Source organism: Mastomys coucha, unplaced genomic scaffold (genome assembly GCF_008632895.1).
Source record: "Mastomys coucha isolate ucsf_1 unplaced genomic scaffold, UCSF_Mcou_1 pScaffold22, whole genome shotgun sequence".
Taxonomy (NCBI): Eukaryota; Metazoa; Chordata; class Mammalia; order Rodentia; family Muridae; genus Mastomys; species Mastomys coucha.
The window spans coordinates 96,337,465-96,358,741 of NW_022196905.1; the positions used below are offsets into that span (position 1 = coordinate 96,337,465).

A 21,277-nucleotide genomic window follows, 5' to 3' on the forward strand; every position below is an offset into this window, starting at 1 on the left:
GTGTGGCTGCTGGGAATTGAACTCAGGACCTTTGCACCCCCACCCCCACCTCCCCACACCCACTCGCTCCGGAGTAATTCATTGTAGCTGTCTTCAGACACACCAGAAGAGGGCATCAGATCTCATTACAGGTAGTTGTGAGCCACCATGTGGTTGCTGGGATCCGAACTCAGGGCCTTCGGAAGGGCAGTCAGTGCGCTACCTGCTGAGCCATCTCGCCAGCCCGCTTTTTTTTTTTTTAAACAGTCTTGCTGGACTTTAGAAGCCAAGCTGGGCTTCAGGGGCAAGTGGCTTCAATTGCTGTGCAAGTCCCTCAGAGGTCCCATGGGACATTCAAAGTGACATATAGGCTGTCCAGCTGCCTGTTTGGCCACCCTTTCTTGCTCAGGGAAAAAGAGTCTAGCAGCTACCAATTAAGATATCCAACCACGCCACTCCTAACATTTTCATTTATATAGAAACAAACTTCAGGAGGAGTGCCTACAGAGGAATTTATTCTTAATATCAATACTGAGTTTTAGCCATGTTCAATGGTGTTTTTAACAGTGGTCCACATCTGACCTGCACTCCAGGAGAAATGCACCTCAGATTTGTCTCAGGAAGGAAAAAGTTAGGAGAATATATTCTTGAAACTGCCTAAAGAACTTAATGTGACTTGGGACGTACAAAGACTGTAAACTAAGGGCTTGGGAGACTGTATACTAAGGGCCCAGTAGGAAAAGTGCCTGAACATGACACCCAAAGTTTGATCCCCAACACCTGCATAAAAACTTGCATGTGTGATTAGGATGCAAACATGCGTGGATCCCCGAGGCTTCTCCCCAGCCAGCTTAGCTGAGTCCCCAACTCCAGATCTTGGTGAGAAACTGTCTTCGATAGACAAAGTGGACATCTGAGGAACACCATGTAAGGTAGACCTGTACTCCACAAGCACACACACACACACACACACACACACACAAGCAGCTGAACACACCAGAACCTGTACAACACTTGGGGCTGTGCATTAATGTTCTGTAACAATATAATTGAACCTAAGCTCCAGAACAGAAAGAACTTTTTTCAACTACGTCTAAGATTCCTGCTCCATAAAGAGTGAGAACAGAGTGATTCCCCCTTCTCTTATTACATTTAGCTGATTTAAAAAGAAAAAGCAGCAGGAAACAGGAGCAAGGGCAGCGGATGTCTCTCTCCAGACACCCTGAAACATCACAATAACAAAACACAGCTGGAGCCTCCTGTTCTTCCTCAGCTGCCCCACAGGCCAACATCCAACAAATCCTGAAGGGCTGAACAAAAAGTAGCAAAAGAAGTAGACAGGTTCTAATGAACTGAAGTAGATGTGGTATAACAAACCGATGTTTTTAACATGCAAATAAATGTCTAGTGAATCACAGAAAACAACAGAGGCACCACGCTCAAATAACCTACCTGTTCTACCTCCCTCTTTTATTTTCATGGTCTGGGGTGTACCACCAATGTGTAGTGCTACTACATAGCACATACAACACTGGCAACAAGTGGCAATTCTATTTCATAGCACACATTAGTGAGCAAAGTATTGAGCAGAAAGAGCTCTGGATGAGAGCAGAAGTTGTACTTATAATCCCAGAACTCAGAGGCTGAAGCAAGAAGGCTACCTTGAGCTCTGGGCCAGCCTAAGTCATACAGTATGAGTCACAGGCCACCCCCAGCTACAGTGTGAGACACTGTCTCTTATCCTATGTGACTGATTGACTGACTGATTAATCTATCTGCCTGCATGCATACATGTATACCATGTGCTTGTTTCCCCACTGCCAGGTCAGAAGAGGGTGTTGGGATGCCCGGAACTGGAGTTAGGGAAGGGTGTGAGCCCCCATGTGGGTACTGGACACTGAACTCAGGCCCTCTGCAAGGAGAATCCTATCTTACAAATCAAACAAAACAAAATTCCCAATGGCACTGTGACTGAAGCTCGGCTTAACTTGCTATAGGACTGGGATGTTGCTCCACATGAGTGCCCGCCCAGCACACTCAGGCCCTTGCACTCAGTCACAGCACTGCAACACAAAGTAAGGCAGGACAGCACTACACAATCACTGCTGTCACACCCACTACAGGAGGCAACAGTCCTAATTATACAGTGTTTGAAAAAGCTTCAGTTTGTACTATTTACAGTTCAGTTAGGTGAAGATTTTAGGTGCTACAAAAGCAGAAAAAAATGTATCAGCATTTGGCTAATTTAGGAATTATACCTGTCAACTGGTGATGCATGTACACGCGTTACCACTTTATATGCTTATGAAGAGGACAAGACCATCTCTGTGTGGAACCAAGCCTGACTACACACACCGCTGCACATAGCCCCTGCTATCTAACATCTTCCCCACTGCTCTCAGACTATCCACTTTCTGAAATGCCCTTCACCAGGCCCCTCATCAGCCCTTACTCATTTCTAGGACTCAAGCCTTCTCCAAACTGTAATTGAAATATCAGGAGACCAAGGAGTACTGCCACAAGTTTAAGCCAGCTTGACTTACACGGTCAGTTCCATGACAACAGGGGCTACAGTGTGAGATCCCACTTCAAAAACAAAACAAAACGAAGCCAAAGAACCAAACATACTTTAAAAATCAAGACTAGAGTGATGGTCCAGGAGTTAAGAGCCCAGATAGGTTCCAGAGGAACTGAGCACCCAGCACAGGCAGCTCACAACTTCAATTCCAGCTCCAGGGAAGTCCAATGCCTCTGGCATCTGCAGACACCTGCATTCACATGTGCTGGCACACACACACACACACACACAGAGAGAGATAGAATAAAAGTAAATCTTTATGAAAACATTTTTGTCTTCACAATTGCCTGATTCCTAGGCTGGTCTGGGTGAATGACTTCTGTGTGTCTCTCACAATCTAGTTTATCTCTTCATTGCATTTATCACAAAGCAGGTTATGTTATATACCATTTTTTGGTAAATTTCAATAATGTAATGTAAATTATTAGCTACTTTTCTAAGAGCTGTGAAAAATTGCCAATAAACAACACAAAAAAGACAAGGGTTATTTATTTTGGCTCATGGTTTCAAAAGCATTAGGATATATTAGATGTTATTATCATTTTAAAATCTATGTTTTTACATGTTCTATAAGTAGTATTATTACAGTAATAAATACTCTATTATAGTTCTGTTCAGGGGTCTGCTTTATTAAGAAGGCATTCAAAGGATGGATCATGGAAATTACTTCATTGTTTGAACTGGAGCCCCTAGTTTATTACAGCCAAGATGATCTGAAACTCTAGTACATAGTACCGTCAGGCCATGGACTTTATCTAAATATGTGCATTGCACATGTGAACCAGTTTTTCAGAGGAAACCTACATTGCTTGTTGCTTTTGAGAATGGCATAAGGCGGGCTGGAGAGATCGCTCAGCCGTTAAAGGCTAGGCTCACAACCAAAAATATGAGAGAGTGGCATAAGGTGGGCTGGAGAGATCGCTCAGCCGTTAAAGGCTAGGCTCACAACCAAAAATATGAGAGAGTGGCATAAGGCTGTAAGTCTAGCACATGATTGCTATTTGAATATAAAGCCAAGCAAAAAATAAATTTGCCAGAATTTGTTGCCAAGGATCAAAAAACAGGATATTTCTCAAAGAGAGAGAGAGAGAGAGAGAGAGAGAGAGAGAGAGAGAGAGAACTGAATGCTTTAAAATCAATTCTAATGAACTATTTAGAGTAAGCAGGTTTAAACTAGTCCCAGTGATTACAAGCTTGGACCCTGACGTCTTGCTCTCTCAGCACTGTTAGGAGGTGGTGGCGACTTTAGGGGTGGAGGATGAGTAGGAGATCTTAGAGCAGTGGCTCTCACCCTTTCTAATGATGCATCCCTTTAATACATACAGTTCCGCCAGGTGGTGGTGGCACACGCCTTTAATCCCAGCACTTGGGAGGCAGAGGCAGGTGGATTTCTGAGTTCAAGGCCAGCCTGGTCTACAGAGTGAGTTCCAGGACAGCCAGGGATACAGAGAAACCCTGTCTCGAAAAACATAAAAAACAAAACAAACAAACAAAAAAATACATACAGTTCCTCATGTGGTGGTGACCCATAATCAAAAAATTATTTTTGTTGCTATCATAACTGTAATTTTGCTACTGTTATGAATCATAATGTAAATATCTGTGTTTTCCCTGTGAAAGGGTCATTCAACCCCCAAAGCGGTCACAACCCAGAGGTTGAGCACCACTATCTTAGTACAACAGAGGCATGCTCTTAGAGGGGCTGTGGCAGGCTGCGCTCCCTCTTGTTTTGCTCTTGCACAAGCTCCCACCATAATCTTCTACCTCACCACCAGCCCAAAGCAATGAGCCAACTAAACTAAGGACCTAGAACCTCCAAAACTGGATCCAAAATCAGCCTTTTCTTTTTATGAACATATCATCATGGTTCTGTTATAGTGACAGAAACCTGAATAATAAATATATGTGGCCACAAAGAACATAGGCGTCTGAACCCAATTTAGTTTGAACATACACAGACTAAAACAAACTGATGTTGCACAGCTGTCTTATGGGTTTATAATCACACACTACCATTCAATCCTTCAGTCAGTCATCACAGGTTATACTGAGGATTCTAAGGATCTGTGGTTGGTAATGATGTAAGTTTAAAGATGGAGTCTTTAGAAGTCTCTATGGTAAACTGATACTTAGAAGAGCACTTTCATATCTACTTACTAATCAGCTATAAGATATGTGCCCCTTTCTTTCCATTTCCAAGTCTTTTATAAAAACACTGTCCTGCAGACTAGTCTCTGAGCAGAAAGACTTTGAGAAGTTCTAATTCCGGTTGCTCAAGGAGAGACTCTGGTTATGCTTTACCACTAAGACATCAGTCATCAAAGCAAACCACTCACGTTAAAGAACACTTAATGCTGCACCTGTGCCTCTTGTCTAGATGGACCCAGAAAAACAAATGACTCAGAAAAACTGTTGCAAAAGAAAGAGAGTCAAGTATTGTAGCATAGTCTTGTACTCTAGCACCCAAGAGGCTATGACAGGAGGATTCCAGTTCTCACCCAAGAGGCTATGACAGACAGGAGAATTTCAGTTCTCACCCAAGAGGCTATGACAGACAGGAGAATTCCAGTTCTCACCCAAGAGGCTATGACAGACAGGAGAATTCCAGTTCTCACCCAAGAGGCTATGACAGACAGGAGAATTCCAGTTCTCACCCAAGAGGCTATGACAGACAGGAGGATTCCAGTTCTCACTCAAGAGGCTATGACAGACAGGAGGATTCCAGTTCTCACTCAAGAGGCTATTGACAGGAGGATTCCAGTTCTCACTCAAGAGGCTATGACAGACAGGAGGATTCCAGTTCTCACTCAAGAGGCTATTGACAGGAGGATTCCAGTTCAAGGTTGCATTCGCTACACAAGCCCAGGTCTGGGCTACATAGAGAGACCCTGACTCAAAAGGAAGTCTGATTCTAATTGTGAAGACATTTTTGGACTATCTCATCCAATCTATCTCATATTTTCCTTTTTAAAAATGTTACTCCCATCACTCAGGAGGCAGAGCCAGGCAGATCTCTGTGAGTTTGAGGCCAGTTTGGCCTACAAAATGGGTTTCAGGACAGCCAGAGCTAGACAGTGAGAGCCTCAAAATCATGCTGCTGGAAGTATGCAACAATAATCTTATTTAAAAACTAAAGTAAACCCCAATGAATGATCCAGACAAGCAACAACCCCTGCTACTAAGGATCACCCACACCAGGTCTAAGGATACTCACTCATTGCTTTAAAAACTTGCAAACAAACTATGCAAGTGCTACTTTAAAACAAAAAAAAAAAGCGATTGATTTATATAATTGCTGATTTGGATTAACATAATGAACTGATTCCAAAAGCTATTTACTAGAGAATATTAAGTGGAATTTCAAACCAGGCCACAGGGACTGTGGGCATGGGTCCTAAGAGCCATATTCCCAAAGCACTTCAAAGTAATTCTAAGAAAGGAAAGTGACTAAATGTTGTTTTTATTCCAGCTGGCATCGTAAGTGGGTTACTCTCAGCTCCTATGCCCAGAGACCACATCCTTGCTGACAGGATAGTGCTGAGGTGTTATTCCTAGGGTGCCTTCAACTCATTTATAGAGGAACAGGATCAGTCTAGCTCGGGAGCCAGTAATCTTTGGGGTATAATGACCAGACAGGAAATATCTTGGGCTCCGTGGGCTATAGGGTCTCTATGAAAACTGTTCACTGTAGAAATCAGACATACAGGAGCACGTGTGTCTTGATACATCTTGCACAGATGCAGGCAGCAAGTTCACTCTAGTGTGTAGGCAGCAGTCTGACCCTGGGTTTAAGTCAGTTTGTCTCTACCTACCACAGTGTTACAGAGAGCTGTTGCCTTCTATCTTCTGGAGAAATGTTAGCCATGTTTAATGGAGGCACATGAACTAGTGGCTCACAGCAGAGCCTTGGGAGACACACAGTCTTAGAGTCTATTAGCTGTGGAGGCTTGGGCAAGCCACACAGAATCACTCAACTTGATGCTTTCCTTTAAGGCGCTTCTGAAATTTAAATGAAGTGATACGATATAAAGTATTTGGCTTTGGATTTAGTATACATGAGATGGCTAAGAAATGAATGTTTTTACTGTGATTAAGTATCAGGCCAGAGGTTTTTGGGAAGGAACAAAATTCTCCAATAAATAATTTTTTTTACAGCAAAGACATAAAGCATGCTTATGGACATTTGGGGTACAAATACAGAGAACCCTCCACAGACAAGGACTACTTATATCACCCTGCCACCCTTTTCTTACACAGACACACACACAGTGCTATCATGACTGAAACACTATATATATATACTCATCTTAATGATGTCTAAAGAAAAACCACTTTTAACTGAAGTGGATAAAGAGGCTCAGAGAGAGTAAGAAGAGTTGGCCCATCCAGCACCACAGAGGTGCAAGGCAGGCATGCCCAGGAGCAACATTAGTAAATCTGACTACAAAGCCCAAGTCTTGTGACTATCCAAATATGGCACTGGTTCTAACTCCGAGTCAATGCCTAGAGTTTGGTGTCTCAAACTTCCCGTTTTCTCTTCTCTGCCACCTCACTCCCGTTTTTATAAAATCTGCAAGTTTTCTAGTAAAGAAAGCTTGTAGACAGTTGAAGCCGGTGGTTCCTGGAATGAACAAATGAATGAATCAATCAATCAATCAATCTCCGTCTCTGTCTGTCTCTCTCTGCCTCAGTCTCTCTCTCCCCATCTCCCTCTGTCTCTGTCTCAGTCTCTTTCTCTTCCCGACTCCCTGTTTCTCTCTCTCCCTCTGTCTCCCTCCATCTCTCTCTGTATGGGTGTGTGCAGTTTGGTATAGCTTGACAGTACAGGGCTTGTCTACCCAAAGCCCAAAATTCAACACTCAACACTCGCCAATTGCAGTCACTTTATGAAGTGTGGTTATGAATGGGACTTGGGAAGCTGAGGCAGGAGGCTGAGGCTTGTGAAATTTAGAATCATCCCAGGTTACACAGCAATTATGTTGTCTCAAAAATACAACAAAGTAACAGAAAAGACCTTTTTGAGAAGAAGAGGACTTGGAACCCCTTTGAGTGAGAATCTGTTTTTTTTTTTTTTTTTTGGTTTTTCGAGACAGGGTTTCTCTGTGTAGCCCTGGCTGTCCTGGAACTCACTCTGTAGACCAGGCTGGCCTCGAACTCAGAAATCCGCCTGCCTCTGCCTCCCAAGTGCTGGGAATAAAGGCGTACGCCATCTGTTGAATCGGGTCTACTCTCCAGCAAACACAGACAGATACAGAGTAAATTCTTAGACTCCTGGAAGATCAGTGTGCGTGTAGGGGGGGTTCCCAAGGTGTGGCCAGTCCTTCATAATTCTAGCCCTGGTTTGCAGGGACCAATTAAATAAATCATAAGCAAATAATAAGGCAAAGACACAGTCAAGTAATGATACTAGCGTCCAACCAGTCCCTCAGCAACAACGGGAAGGCAACAATGTTTTCAGAGCACTGGAAGAGTACACAGTGTGAAGAGCCCCACATACAATCAAGGCTAGCCCTCACGATTCCGGGAAGACAGAAGCAGATGGTATTTTTATCCTTCTTCCCCAGCTAAGGAAACAGGTTCAGATAACAACTTGCCACGATTAAACAGCCAATGAGCGGAGAGCAGGGATTTTAACCCAAGAACTAATTGCAGACGGAGCTCAGTCCACTATTATACCTCCTCAGAGCAGAGCAAACAGGCTGACCGACCACACAGGAGATGTTGGCCCGGGAGGCAGTAAACAGTAATTACGGTATTTTAAACGGTCAACAGAGTTCGATCTTCAGCACTGCAAAAAATGGTTTTTAATTAAAAGATTTGAATATCCAATTTCCTCTTGCTTCATTACTTAATATAAAACTTTTTCCAAAGAAAGATACAATTATACTAAACAGCTTACCACTGAAAAACATGGCTTTTTGTCTTTTATGAAACATTTGTTCCTGCGCATGTCTTTAACTCTTTATATACAAGAATAAATTATTTGTTGAAAATTCAAACGTAAGAAATTGAAAAGCTTAAGCTGGGTGGCAGTAGCACACACCAGTGCCGACTCGGGTGGTAGACGCAGGGAGAGCTCTCTTGTGAGTTTATGGCCAGCCCGGTCTATAGAGTAGTTAGTTCTAGGTCAGTCAAGGCTATACAGAAAAACCCTGCCTCAAAAAACTGAATGGAAAGGAGGGAGGAAGGGAAGGGAGGAAGAAGGGAAGGAGGGAGGAAGGGAAGGAGAGAAAAGCTTAAATACCCATTTTTGGCTTTTTGTTTAGATTTTGCTGCTGTTGCTGTTGCTGCTCACATGGCCCAGGCAGGCCTCAAACTCAGTGTAGCTGAGGGTGACTCTGAATTCCTGTCTCCCAAGTACTGGGATCACAGGTACACACCGCTATATCCCGTTTGTGCAGTGCTGGACATGAAATCCAGATTAGGCCAGCACTCTACCAAATGAGTTACTACCACAACTTCTAGTGCTATTTGAACCCTAATGTAAAGGACAAAATTTTGAGGGATGATGAAACATCAGTGTAGGCTTTGACCCCACGAGGGACTTGACAACCAGGAGGTTGGGTTTCTATAGAAATGGGAAAATTATACACTGTGCTTAGTTTTTCACTGTGATTTTAAATTAGGGCTTGGAATTTATTAAGGAATATATAACGTTACAAATTAGTAGCACTAACAGTTATCAAATGCTAAAAGAATAGTTTTAAATGTAAAAATTCGGACTGTGGATGTACTCCGTGGTAGTGTGTTCCCGACGTGTACAAGGCCCTGGGATGGAGGGGGGGGGGGGGGGGGGAGGTAGAAAATAGAAGAATGAATATAAATCCAAGTGCATACAGCTGAATACAGGATCTGTGACTTCTTTTTATACTTGTGCTCCTACTATTTGGTATTTTCAAGGCAACATGACTAAAGTTTTAAGTAGGTCAGTCAGTTTGACTGACAAACCAAAAAATAGGTGCCAGGAGAAAGCAGGCAGAAAAGCAAAAAGGCTAATGGCAAAGCTACCTGCATGTAGTTCACAGGCTCTGGTAGCACTAGCAGAGGGTCTCTGCTTTGCTAAACGTACCCCACCCGCCCTTTAGCACGGCCTGGGCTCACGGAAGACAGAGAAACAAGGCTGAAAACAATTAACTTATGTAAGAGGGGGGAAAAAAGCATTAAAAAGAAAAAAACAAAAAAAAAAACCAAAAACCCACGTGTACCTGGCAGGGTTAATTACTGTGGCAACCCAGGTTCTAAGTAAGACCTACTGCCCAAAGTACCTGCATACGCTAATGCCTTACGGTAAGTAGCAAAATATAAAGGTAGGCAATTAAAGCAGGCTGACAGGAATATTCAAAACCGCGAGGATCTCCACGAAATGCATGGTAACAAATACTGCCTGAAGGAAAAAGAGGGTAACAAGCTTCCCAAACCGTAACACCGGGGCCGTGCAAGCCTGGTAGACGGCTGGGAACACTAAACTGTGTCCACAAATCGGGGACCCTCCCTGGAGCAAGCCACGAGCTCAGCCAGGAGCGGCGCCGCCCGGCTGGGTACAGATTTTGCAGGAGCCCCGCGAGCCCCAGGAGGGGACACCCCTGCAGTCGCCCGCCCCGGACCCCGAGCACCTGCGCCGCCGCTCCGGGCAGCGCGGCCCGCGAGGCCCGCCCGGATCCCTTCGGTTCCCCGAGGGATGGCGCCGGCGCCGCCGGGCAGCTCCTCACCGACGCGAACGCGGGTGGCCGCTCCAGGCTGAGTCCCGCGCGCGGGACGACGCAGCGGTTACCTCCGTCCGCGGCCGCCGCGCAGGCCGAGCCGCCACACCCGCTCCGCGCCGGCGCCGCGCCAGCCCCGCTCGGACACCCCGGGGACGCGCTCACCGGCCCGCCCGCTCGCTCGTGCCCGGCTCGGCAGAGCGCTCAAGAGAGCCGCGGGGGCGGGGCGGGGCGGCGAGGCGCGCGCGTGCTGCACGCGGCACTCTGGGAAATGTAGTTCTCGGTTGCCTCCTTGAACGCGCCCTGACCCAGCGGAGCTTCCCTTCTGTCCCTCCCTGCATCCATCCCCTGCGCGCGGAATATCCCAGGTTTTATATCTGTTCCTATCATTTTTAGTTCATGCTCTGCAAAATGTATGCAAAACAGCTTGTGTCTGCAAAACAAGGAAGTAATTGAACTAAGTACGGAGTGTTAGACACAATTACTAGTAAAAACTGGTGAAATAAGACAAATCCTAGTTGCTGGAAATGTAGGAAAAAAGAGCCAGGAAATATTTTAGAATAGTTCCCTGAACTCTTTTTTCCAGGGCATTCTGGAGCTTCCAGAATCTTCAAAGCGCATACGAAATTTAGCCATAGACCGGACAGCTTGGTGCAGGAAGGTAAGGTCAGCTGTTCATGTGGCTAAGATACAAAGATACAAATTGGATCCAGCCTAGGCAAACTAGCGAGCCTCCAGCTGGGCCTGAAAAGAGACAGGTGTAGTCACGCCCGCTCGCTCGCACTGGCCTGCTTGTGCCAGATAGGTCCCAAAGGTCCCATAACCTGCTTAAACATCCCCCACGAGTGGGAACCTTTGCCCTAGGGCCACTTCTGCAGGCCTCCTCTAAGATGAGGATCTGAAGTCCCCTGAAACAGAGAGCCCAGATTCATTCTTCTTCCTCAAGTGGTTTTGGCCACATACTTTAGTACAATGAGAGTAAGTTTCTACAACTCTGGATCCAGAGATGAATTTCTGTTGGCATAACACGATCAGGCAAAAAGCATTTTTTTAAAAGTTAAATACCCATAGCAAACGGCGATAAAACAAGGGAGAGGGGCAGCTGGGACAAGGGCCTGTCCTAAAAGGGATGCATCCATAACAACAATTTCACCTAATTATTTCAAATATATAGATTTTATAAAGCAAGATAGACTCCCCCTCCCTACCTTCATTTGAGGATACACAAGTTGGTCCATAAACAGGATATTAGACTCCCCTGCCCTGCGCTCTATGAACTAAAACCAGAAAGGATATGCGATGATATCTCTTGGATCATTATCTGATTGTACTTGGTGGGAATAAATGGTAAGGTTAAATCCCAATCAGCATTTGCATTTTATGTTTTATCTCTTCCCCTCTAATCCTGGAATAAAGAGCTTTAAGCCTACACCAACATTTCAGGTGCTGTCTACAAGTGGATTCAGAAAGCTGAATCAGGAAGGCGACTTCATCTGTAAAGGAGATGACGCTTGCAGGCACCAGGCATGAAAATGGACCATCACGAAAGTCACCTCCCTGCTGCAGCGCCTCACTGGCTTGTGTCCATTGTCTGCCCACCCATGGACTCCGACCATCCCTTTCCTCTATGCCAGTTTACTGGTTTAAACTTCTCTGAACAACTACTTCCATAACCAGGAGTTATGGAATCCCAGCATTCAGGAGGGGGAGCAAGAGTTGCAGACCAGCCTGGGCTACATAATGATTACCTTGGGCTAACCTGGGCTACAACAATAAAAGCCTGTCTCAAAAAACTGGAATTGAAAAATGGAAACAAAAAGCAATTCCCTCCTGTATTCTCCCTCCAAGATACATTGGTGGCTTCCTTTCCTGGCCCGGGCTCCATGGCTCACTTTATGCTAATAAATTAATGACAGTTTTCTGTCCAGTACCTATGTAATCAATCTGACAAAGATATCTTTAAGCCTCTGGGCTGGAGAGATGGCTCAGTGGTTCAGAGCACTGGATACTCTTCCAGAGGATCCAGGTTCTGTCCCCAGCACCCTAGTGGGTGACTTTGGCCCAGCTTGGCAAGGTGAGCATGGCTCTGGCCCTGTCATCCATTTCCTCTGCCTTGCGTTCCTGATGCCACCAAGGTCTGTTCCCTTATTTGACAACTCCCCCTCCTGAGACTGACGACCAAGGTCCAACTATTGAACTATTGAAGTCCAGCAATCAAAAGTCCCTTTTGGCTCACCTGCCCAATCAAAACAAGCCAACTCATCATAACGCAGAGGTTCCCCTTTTTACCTTTATAATGCACCATTTTCCTGTGGGCCACATCTGTCTCCATTCTATCCAGAGACAGTCCTTTGTCCCCGCACTAGGACAAACATCCCTTCCCCCTTTCCCTCATTCCCTTCCCCTTCTCCCTAATCCTTTATCTCTTGTCTTTGTCTCTTATCTCCTGCCCTCTGCCCCTGTGGGCTAAGTAATTAAGTAAGTTCTTCATGTTGACTGAGAACTTGGTCTTGGGGTGTCCCGGGCCAATGCCCATCCTTTTAGTAGTGGCTATCAGCAAGCTGTAACTCCAGTTCCCAAGGATCCAACACCCTCTGCTGGCCTCTGTATTCACTTGGTGCACAGAGGTATATGCAGATAAAACACTCATATACATAAAACAAAATATACACAAATCTCAAAATAAATAAATAAACCTCTGGTCATCTTCACTCATCTCTGAAATGTTTGAAGTTCCTTCATTTCTGATTGGGCTTTATCATTTCTGCTTCTTTTAACATGTTGCCTGGGTCATTCTAACAACCATCCGCTATCACTTAGACTTTTAATCAGGAAGGTTCACCCACTCTTTGTAGCCCCTGTCCCCCCCCACACACAGTGAGACCTCTTTTTATCCTTACAGTAACACTAATCTGCAAGCATTTTTAATTAATTTCAATTTATCTGCAAGTTCCTTAGAAAAGAGAAGCATAGTACTTGATATATACTATGTTCTTAATAAATAATGACTGCATGCACATCAGCTTTGCGAAATTAATGGTTTTGCATACATTTCTAGTCAAAGGCTGGATAGTTCAGATATTAAGTTCTGACCTCATAAACTCTGTCTCAGCTCCCCAGCTCTGCTTCCTAGATGGACAGACAGTAGCTAGTCTCACTGTGGCTCCAAATGCTTGTGTAAGAGAAAATGTGTTAAAGGTCTGAATAAACGTTGCAAGCACACACCTCTGGATGAGGTGGCACTGTTGGAAGACATGCTCAGCCAGGAGGCTACCTGCTCTTATTTCCACTGAGAGGTACCGAGGCATGTGGGGATGGGTCTGTGGGTGAAGCTGAAACAGGAGGCATCTTTGAGATGGCCACTGGGACTTCCGCTGTGCTCCTTGGAAATCCCCAGTGTTGACAAGGGCTTTTAAACTCGTTACTAATCTGTTGTGGTAGTGGTTTTTGTCTTCTTCTTCTTTTATTTTTTTCAACCTTAGAGTTTCAGTTTTGCTACTCTGTCATGCCCTTGTCAAACCAGCTTCCACACCCTGCTGAACCTGCCTAGATGCATCTGACTCCTCAGTCTGCACACAGAGGGAACTGGAATCCTCTTTTGAGCAATAATATATGAAATGTGAGGGCAAGAGCAACTGCTCACTCAAAACAACAAAAGTGCACAGCTGGGCCTTGGCCCGGGTGGAAGTCAGTGGTCGAGCATTTCCCTAGTTTGTGTAAAGCCCCAGGTTTGTTCATCAGTATGCATGCATACATGAGCACACATATACACAAAGAAAAATTTACTTGCAATAACTATTTTTGAAACATGTGTAAAATGCTTCCAAACAAAACTTCATACTTCTTTTTTAAAGATTTATTTATTGTGTGTACCATAGTTTCCCTGCATGTATGCCTGCACACCAGAAGAGGGCACCAAATCCCATTACAGATGGTTGTGAACCACCATGTGGTTGCTGGAAATTGAACTCAGGACCTCTGGAAGTGCAGCCAGTGCTCTTAACTTCTGAACCGTCTCTCTAGCCCAACTCTTTCTTCCTTCCTTTCTTTCTCCTTTTTTTCTTCCTTCCTTCCTTCCTTCCTTCCTTCCTTTCTGTCTTTCTTTCTTTCTTTCTTTCTTTCTTTCTTTCTTTCTTTCTTTCTTTTCTTGAGGCAGGGTTTCTCTGTGTAGCCCTAGCTGTCCTGGAACTCACTCTGTAGACCAGGCTGGCCTCAAACTCAGAGATCTGCCTGCCTCTGCCTCCCAAGTGCTGGGATTAAAGGCATCTACAACCATGCCCTTTTTATTCATACTTTTGGTTGAAACAGGCAATATGTTTTCAAAGCAATATGTTTCAAGCCTGTGTTTTCCAAATTATGAAAAGTATTTCTTTTGCTGTTTCTGCATGCAGTTTTTCTATGTAACCCAGGCTAGCCTCAAATTCTCAGCAGCCTTCCAATCTCAGCCTCCTAAGTGCTGGAACTACATAGGCAAACACCACCATGTCTGGCTTGTAACATACTCTTTTTTATTAAGCTATAGCTCCATGTTACATACTCTCAGGCATCAAATTTACATCTTCATAGTACACTTTATGTCTGAAAAAATTTTTACAAGACAAATAAAAGAAATATCTTCTTAGCATCCCCTTGCCTTCTTTCTCAGTAAGAGAGCCCCAGCATTTCATAATCACTTCATGATTATGAAAGTTTACTTCTTATTCCTTCTTACAATTACCTATAAAATACAGATGGTTATGAGATAGAAGGCCAGGTGTTTCATGAGACTTGGTTGGAAATTTCTTAAAAAGAATGCGAGGGAGTATATGTTTTATACTTTTTCTTCCTGGAAGGATTTTAGCATACACACACACACACACACACACACACACACATATACACATGCACACACACACACATGTATCTCAGTTCTCTTGGAGCATAGTGTTATATGAGGATGGATGAAAGTCATGCATAGAATGGTGGGAGATGATAGAAGGATTGTGAGTCTCTGGTGGTTGACCCTTAAACAAATACCTCAGACCTACGTTATTTTTGTTTAGACAATGAAAGCCACTGATTTACTGAATTTTGTCTTATACAACCAGATCCAGCCCTGGCTTAAGATCATGCAAGGAAACATGTGCAATACTTATGTAATGGAGAATCTGTTGGGTATTAGGTTAGGATAAATGATGTAAATTTCTCCTCGCTCATGTGATGTCATCCTGACCTCCGACCCATGTGGAGCAGAGTGGGATAGAGTTTGAGCGCAATCATGGCTCAGGCATGTCTACCTAAGAAAAGCCCAACAATGGATCTGGACTCCAAATCTTAGCTGCATTTCATGGTTTGAGAACACATTGCTGTGCCTGGAGGTTGACACGCCCTCCTCACTCCATGAGGAAAGAGTACAGAAAGTCTACATTTGTACCCTTCCAGACCTCACCCTATGCTGTCTTCATTTGGCTTGTATTCAATTGTGTTCTTTATTTTTTAAAAATCTAATTATAAATATAGTACAATCATGATTTGTATTTGATTCTAAGAAATTACTGAACACAGGAAGTCATGAGAGCCTCTGAACTTGTGGCTGATTGGTCAGAAGTGGGTGGGGGTGGTCTGAGTCTCCCTGCACTGTTGTTGACATCAGATGTGATGGCAATCTGGGGAGTGTACTGCCCTTAATCAATGGATTCTACACTAATGTTGGGGAGTTTGCATCAAATTTCACTTGAAGGTTGCATCTGAATAGTGACCTCTGCCAAGACAATTCCATTAAATGCTTGAGGCCCTGTAAATCTGGTTATAAAAAAAAATAAATTTGCATAAGCAAAATATGTCTGCTTCCAAGTCACCATTGGCCTGCCACATTTTCCTGTTTGGAATGAGCAACTCTGTTCTGTGATCTCCCCTTTACTCTTGGTGAAGAAAGAAGTTGTCATAATCAAGAGCCAGGTGGAGATCAAAGCAGGAGCCACTGGACTGGATAACACAGGGTGTGTGAATTTACTTGACTAGACTTTGATCATTTTGCATTGAAACTTTGCAGTTATCACGTTGCAGTCTTTGTAGATAAGGCAATTGTTCCCCTTTAATCAAGTTGGTGATTTGAAGCCTCAATCTAAAAGTTAGACACCCGAAACCTTTGTGCACACAACAAAGAAAGCACTTCACATCCCCTGAGTAATTCCCTTTGGGGACTTAGAAACAAGTATTGAAAATGGGAAAAGGTTATAATCTTCTACTTCCTTTTCAAGGAAGCAGAGCCAGAGGGAGCCTTTCAGCCCATTTTCTCAGAGGCAAAGGCAGACTATTAGGAGAAAACTGCCTGCTGTCCAGCCTATTGGAAAGGCTCCAGTTGTTCCCTTAGACATTAGCTGAGGCTTGAGTTACACAAGCACAGAGTGTAATTGCTTGTGTGCCTGGACAGTTGAGGCACCACATGCAACCGTCAAGCTGAGAATCAATGAGGCCAGGGAGAACTCTGGGCAGAAGATATGTGATTCCCCTTGCTGCAAGGCAAGCAGCCATTTATACACCAAGGCACCCAAGGCTGTGTGTGTATGCATATGTGTGTGTGCATCTATGTGTGTGTGTATATGCATAGACATGTGTGAGTGTGTGTGTGCATGTATATGCATGTGTGCATGTTCATGTGTGTGTGCATGTGTGAATATGCATGTGTGTGTATGTAGGTATGCATATATGTGTGCCTGTGCTTATTATGAGTATGAGCATGTATGTGTGCACACTTATGCATGTCTGTGTGTGTGTGTGTACTTGCATGTGCATCTGTGTGTGTGTGAATGTGCACATGTGTATGTAAACTGAACCCAGCATCCTGTTCTTGGTAGGTAAGCACTCTACCAAGCTATGACAGCCAGTCCATTCCAGGAAGATTGTTGAAAACCTTTCCCTGGAACATTCCCCTCTAATCTGAAATACTGTTCTCCTTCTTTCGTTTTCCTTTTAAATTTCTTTTAAAACAGGGTCTCCTGTAGCTCAGGCTGGCCTCAAACTCACTACGTAGCTGAAGATAACCTCGATCCTCTTCCATTTCTCAAATTCTGGGATTACAGGTGTGCGCACTACACTCAGCTTGAAATGTTATTTTTTCTTTAGGGAAAAAAAAACCCTGTCTTGTAAATAAATGTCCATTTGACACCACCACCCCCTCCTTTGCAACCCAATCCTTTTACTCAGGCTCGGCAGCTGTCTCAGGATTCTCTTACAGTCTGTGCTCACTTTCCTAGGGTGCTGCTAGGAAGCTCTTTCAACACTCAGGTGAATGTGTGTACTGCCTGCTTTTGTGTGTCAACTAGACACAAGCTGGAGTTATCAGAGAAAGGAGCTTCAGTTGAGGAAATGCCTCCATGAGATCCAGCTGTAAGGCATTTTCTCAATTAGTGATCAAGTGGGGAGGGCCCTTTGTGGGTGGTGCCATCCTTGGGCTAGTAGTCTTGGGTTCTATGAGAAAGCAAGCTGAGCAAGGCAGAGCAATCCAGTAAGGAACATCCCTCCATGGCCTCTGCATCAGCTCCTGCTTCCTGACCTGCTTGATTGAGTTCCAGTCCTGACTTCCTTTGTGTGATGAGCAGCAGTGTGGAAGTATAAGCTGAAAAAACTTCTTGGTCATGATGTTTGTGCAGGGATAGAAAACCTGACTAGGACAATCTGCAATGTTAATAGAGATGTGGATGGATTCTAGGGGGAGTTAAGAGAAGTAGCTGACGAACACTCTGCAGGGAGTCTCTGGATTAGGGTGCGCCCTAAGGAGTTGGCTTTTGGTGGCCCTGTGCGAGGAGGAGGTTAGGACAGAGACCCTTTACTCTCCTCTCCCCTTCCCACAATATCCTCAGGTGACACATTTGCTCCCAGCTGCCAGAGGAGGAGGAGTAAATCTGTTACTTTACTACAAAAACTCCAGCTCTCCTGACATTAACGGGATTGGAGGAAGGTCTGGTTGGATCTGGAGAAGCGCAGCAGAGCAGCCACTGTTACATGTTCCTCAAGTGTTGGGCTAATCAATTAGAACGCCTTCCTTTCTAATTGTCACACAATCCTGTGCAGGTAACCCACTTTAAAACAAGGAGCGAGCAGCAGCTCTCCTCAGTGGGCACTTTCATAGGTCTTGCATCCTCTGATACTGCTCCAATGCTCTCAGCTTTCCCTGTCTGCGCAGAATTTGTTCCAAGAGGGCCTTGGATACCAAACCCCACCAAAGCCTGAGAATCCGGATAAAATGCTATAAATTTGCATGAAACCCAGGCACGTATCTGTACACTTTAAATTGTCCCGAAATTGTTACAAACTCTGACACAGTGTAAACAGCATGCAAACAGTAGTCTCCCTGTTGTTGTATGGCCTCAGGAATAAAGACAGATACGGGAAGTCCTGTTCAGAGGGCCTATGGATTGGTGAAATACAGGAAGCTGATTGTATCTGAACTTTACTTCGATCTTCTTGTGGATTCAGTGTGCTGTCTGGCATGAAGTGGACTTAAGCTCTGATCTTCAGAACTTCTTGATTTTTTTTTTCCTGAGGGGTATGCATGCAGGGGCAAGGGAGGTTGTATATGGAGGTCAGAAGTTGGCATTGACTCTGTTCCTTTATTGCTTCTGGTTTAATTTTGGAGACTAAGTGTGGAGCTCGCTTGATTTGAGTAGAATGGCTGGCCAGTGAACCCCTCCTGCCTCTGCCTCCCTAGTACTGGCATGACAGGTCTATGCTGCCTCACCTAGCTTTGGAATGTGGGGCTGGACTTAGAACTCAGGCTCCACACTTGCACGTCAGGCACTTTACCAACTAAGCCATCTTCCCAGCCCACTTTTCTGAATTGTTTTGATACAAGGCTGGATCTGCAGGTAAGGCTTCCTCAGGTACAAGGCTGGATCTGCAGGTAAGGCTTCCTCAGGTATAGACTGCATCCCTCACTGCCGCTTACATGTGTCTGCGTGTGCACATTAGCGGGGACTCACTTTTCTGAGATGTCGTAATTACACAGGAATGTGAGGGAGTGGGTAGTAAGTAGCAAGCTACGGGCTGGGGAAAAATCACAGCTAAGAACTGCTGTTCTTTAATATGTGTAAAGCCTTAATTAAAATCCTATCCCAGGGCTGAAGAGATGGCTCAGCAGTTAAGAGCACTGACTGTTCTTCCGAACATCCTAGGTTTAAATCCCACAACCACCCAGCAACCACATGGGGGCTCACAACCATCTGCAATGAGACCTGGCACCTCCTGGTGTGTCTGAAGTCAGCTACAGTGTACTTAAGATATAATAATAAATAAATCTTTGGGCTTGAGCGAACACTCCTGGGGTAAACAATGTACATTTGCCTGCCCCACATGTGCTTTACAAAACGTCTGATCTCTGAGATCCACAGATGTTTACCAACTGCTACCCATGACCTGCAGCTGGGATTAGTCACAGAATCTCCCTCCCCACCCGACTCCCCCCTTTTCTGGCCAGCATCTTCAATGCCTCTATAAATTCATTTATCTAAGAAATCTCTAGAATTTCGGTTGAACAAAGTAGTCCATTTAGATTTCAGATCCAGGGGCCACAATTCGAGTTAAGCATATTTTCTATTTCTACACACTAACTGTTGCGCCAAGCCTGTTAAACTCAATTGTAATCATCCTAATCCCCCACCTCCACCCCTTTAATTCCCGTTCCCTACCTGTCCTGGATAGACTTCTACAAAATTATAGTGGGAATAATTTTAAACCAGTACTTAGAAAGAACAAGCGGGCTTGTTAGGACCTGTATGCTGTCGCAGGCATTCCTAAAACCCAGAGGTGCGGGTGGATCACTCCAGGAGAAAGTAAACTCCCGTACAGCAGGCAACACAACTCTACCTAAGGGTTTTTCTGTCTGCTAAACTAGCTGACGAACAATAGAGGCAAGGAACGCTGGGTAGTCTCTCTGGTCTCCCAAGCCAAAACCACTTTCAACCAGTGGGCGAGGCGAAGGCAGAGGGTGACTAAGAGTCACCACCCCTCACTTACTGTTGGAGGAGGTGACTCCCAGGTTCTTTCTAGGCAGTTTTCTAGAGTTTGTCAAGGGACCAAACCCAGGGTCCAGCGCAGACTTTGAAAGAGCAAGCAATCAGTACCGATGCTTGGTGTTTCTTTGTCTTTCTTTCACCGGTTCCTCTTAAAATCTCTTCCCAAAGAAAGGCTCATCACGGGTTTGCTTTCTGGATAACCGAAGGCTGCTGAACAGAGCCAGCCTTCCATGAAAAGGGCTCCTTACGGAAACATTACTACTCTGGTATATTAACCCGGGTCGCAGCAGAAATGTATATGGACATGATGATGTTGATCTGGACTGCCATCTCTATAGAATCTAGAATCATCAAAAAGATAAGCCTCTCCGTGTCCGTGAAGAGGCTTTTAGATTGTGTTAACTGAAGGAAGAGACCACAACATGGACGCATCATTCCGTAGGTGGGGATGGGGGGGCGCGGGGGGGGGAGGGCGGGAGCGGAGGAGGAGTCCTAGACGAAATAAAATAAGAAGTGGGCGGAACACTGGCATCCATTGATCTCTGCTTCCTGAATGTGAACACATGCCCTCGTGTTCTTGTCCCCGAGACTTGCCCCCAATGAAGGACCACCTTGGAACTTGTAAACCCAAGCAAACCCATCCTTTCTTAGGTTGTTTTTGTCTGCAACTATGGCAGGATGTGACTTCTGGGTGGCAGGTAGTATTTTCTTCCTTTGCTCTCATGATATCTTTACATAACATTTATGTTATTATTATTATTATTATTATTATTATTATTAGTAGTAGTAGTAGTAGTAGTAGTAGTAGTAGTAGTAGTAGTAGTAGTGTGTGTGTGTGTGTGTGTGGACGGTGTACGCCATGGTCCATGGTGACCCTGTGGAGGTCGGAGGACAAGCAGTTGGAGTCAGTTCTCTTCTTCCACTGTGAGATCAGGACCAGCCTCAGGTTCCCAGCTTGCACGGCTAGCACCTTCACTCACTGAGCCAGCCCCCCAGCTTGCGCGGCTAGCACCTTCACTCACTGAGCC

The 21,277-nt window shown here is 44.8% G+C and overlaps 1 protein-coding gene across 4 annotated transcripts in view; it reads right to left on the bottom strand.

Annotated features, from left to right (window-relative positions):
- The window catches only part of Klhl8 (kelch like family member 8), a 49,477-nt gene extending 39,025 nt beyond the window's left edge, over positions 1–10,452 (bottom strand). The window contains exons 1-2 of one of the 4 annotated variants that reach the window (XM_031337038.1): positions 10,267–10,452; positions 8,234–8,345 (exon numbers count right to left, since the gene is read on the bottom strand). The gene's annotated coding sequence lies outside the window, so the exon portion shown is untranslated. Of the gene's footprint in view, positions 1–8,233; positions 8,346–10,170 lie in introns of all 4 variants that reach the window. The other 3 variants (XM_031337040.1, XM_031337036.1, XM_031337037.1) reach the window with 3 other exon arrangements.
- Positions 10,453–21,277: the final 10,825 nt, after the last annotated feature.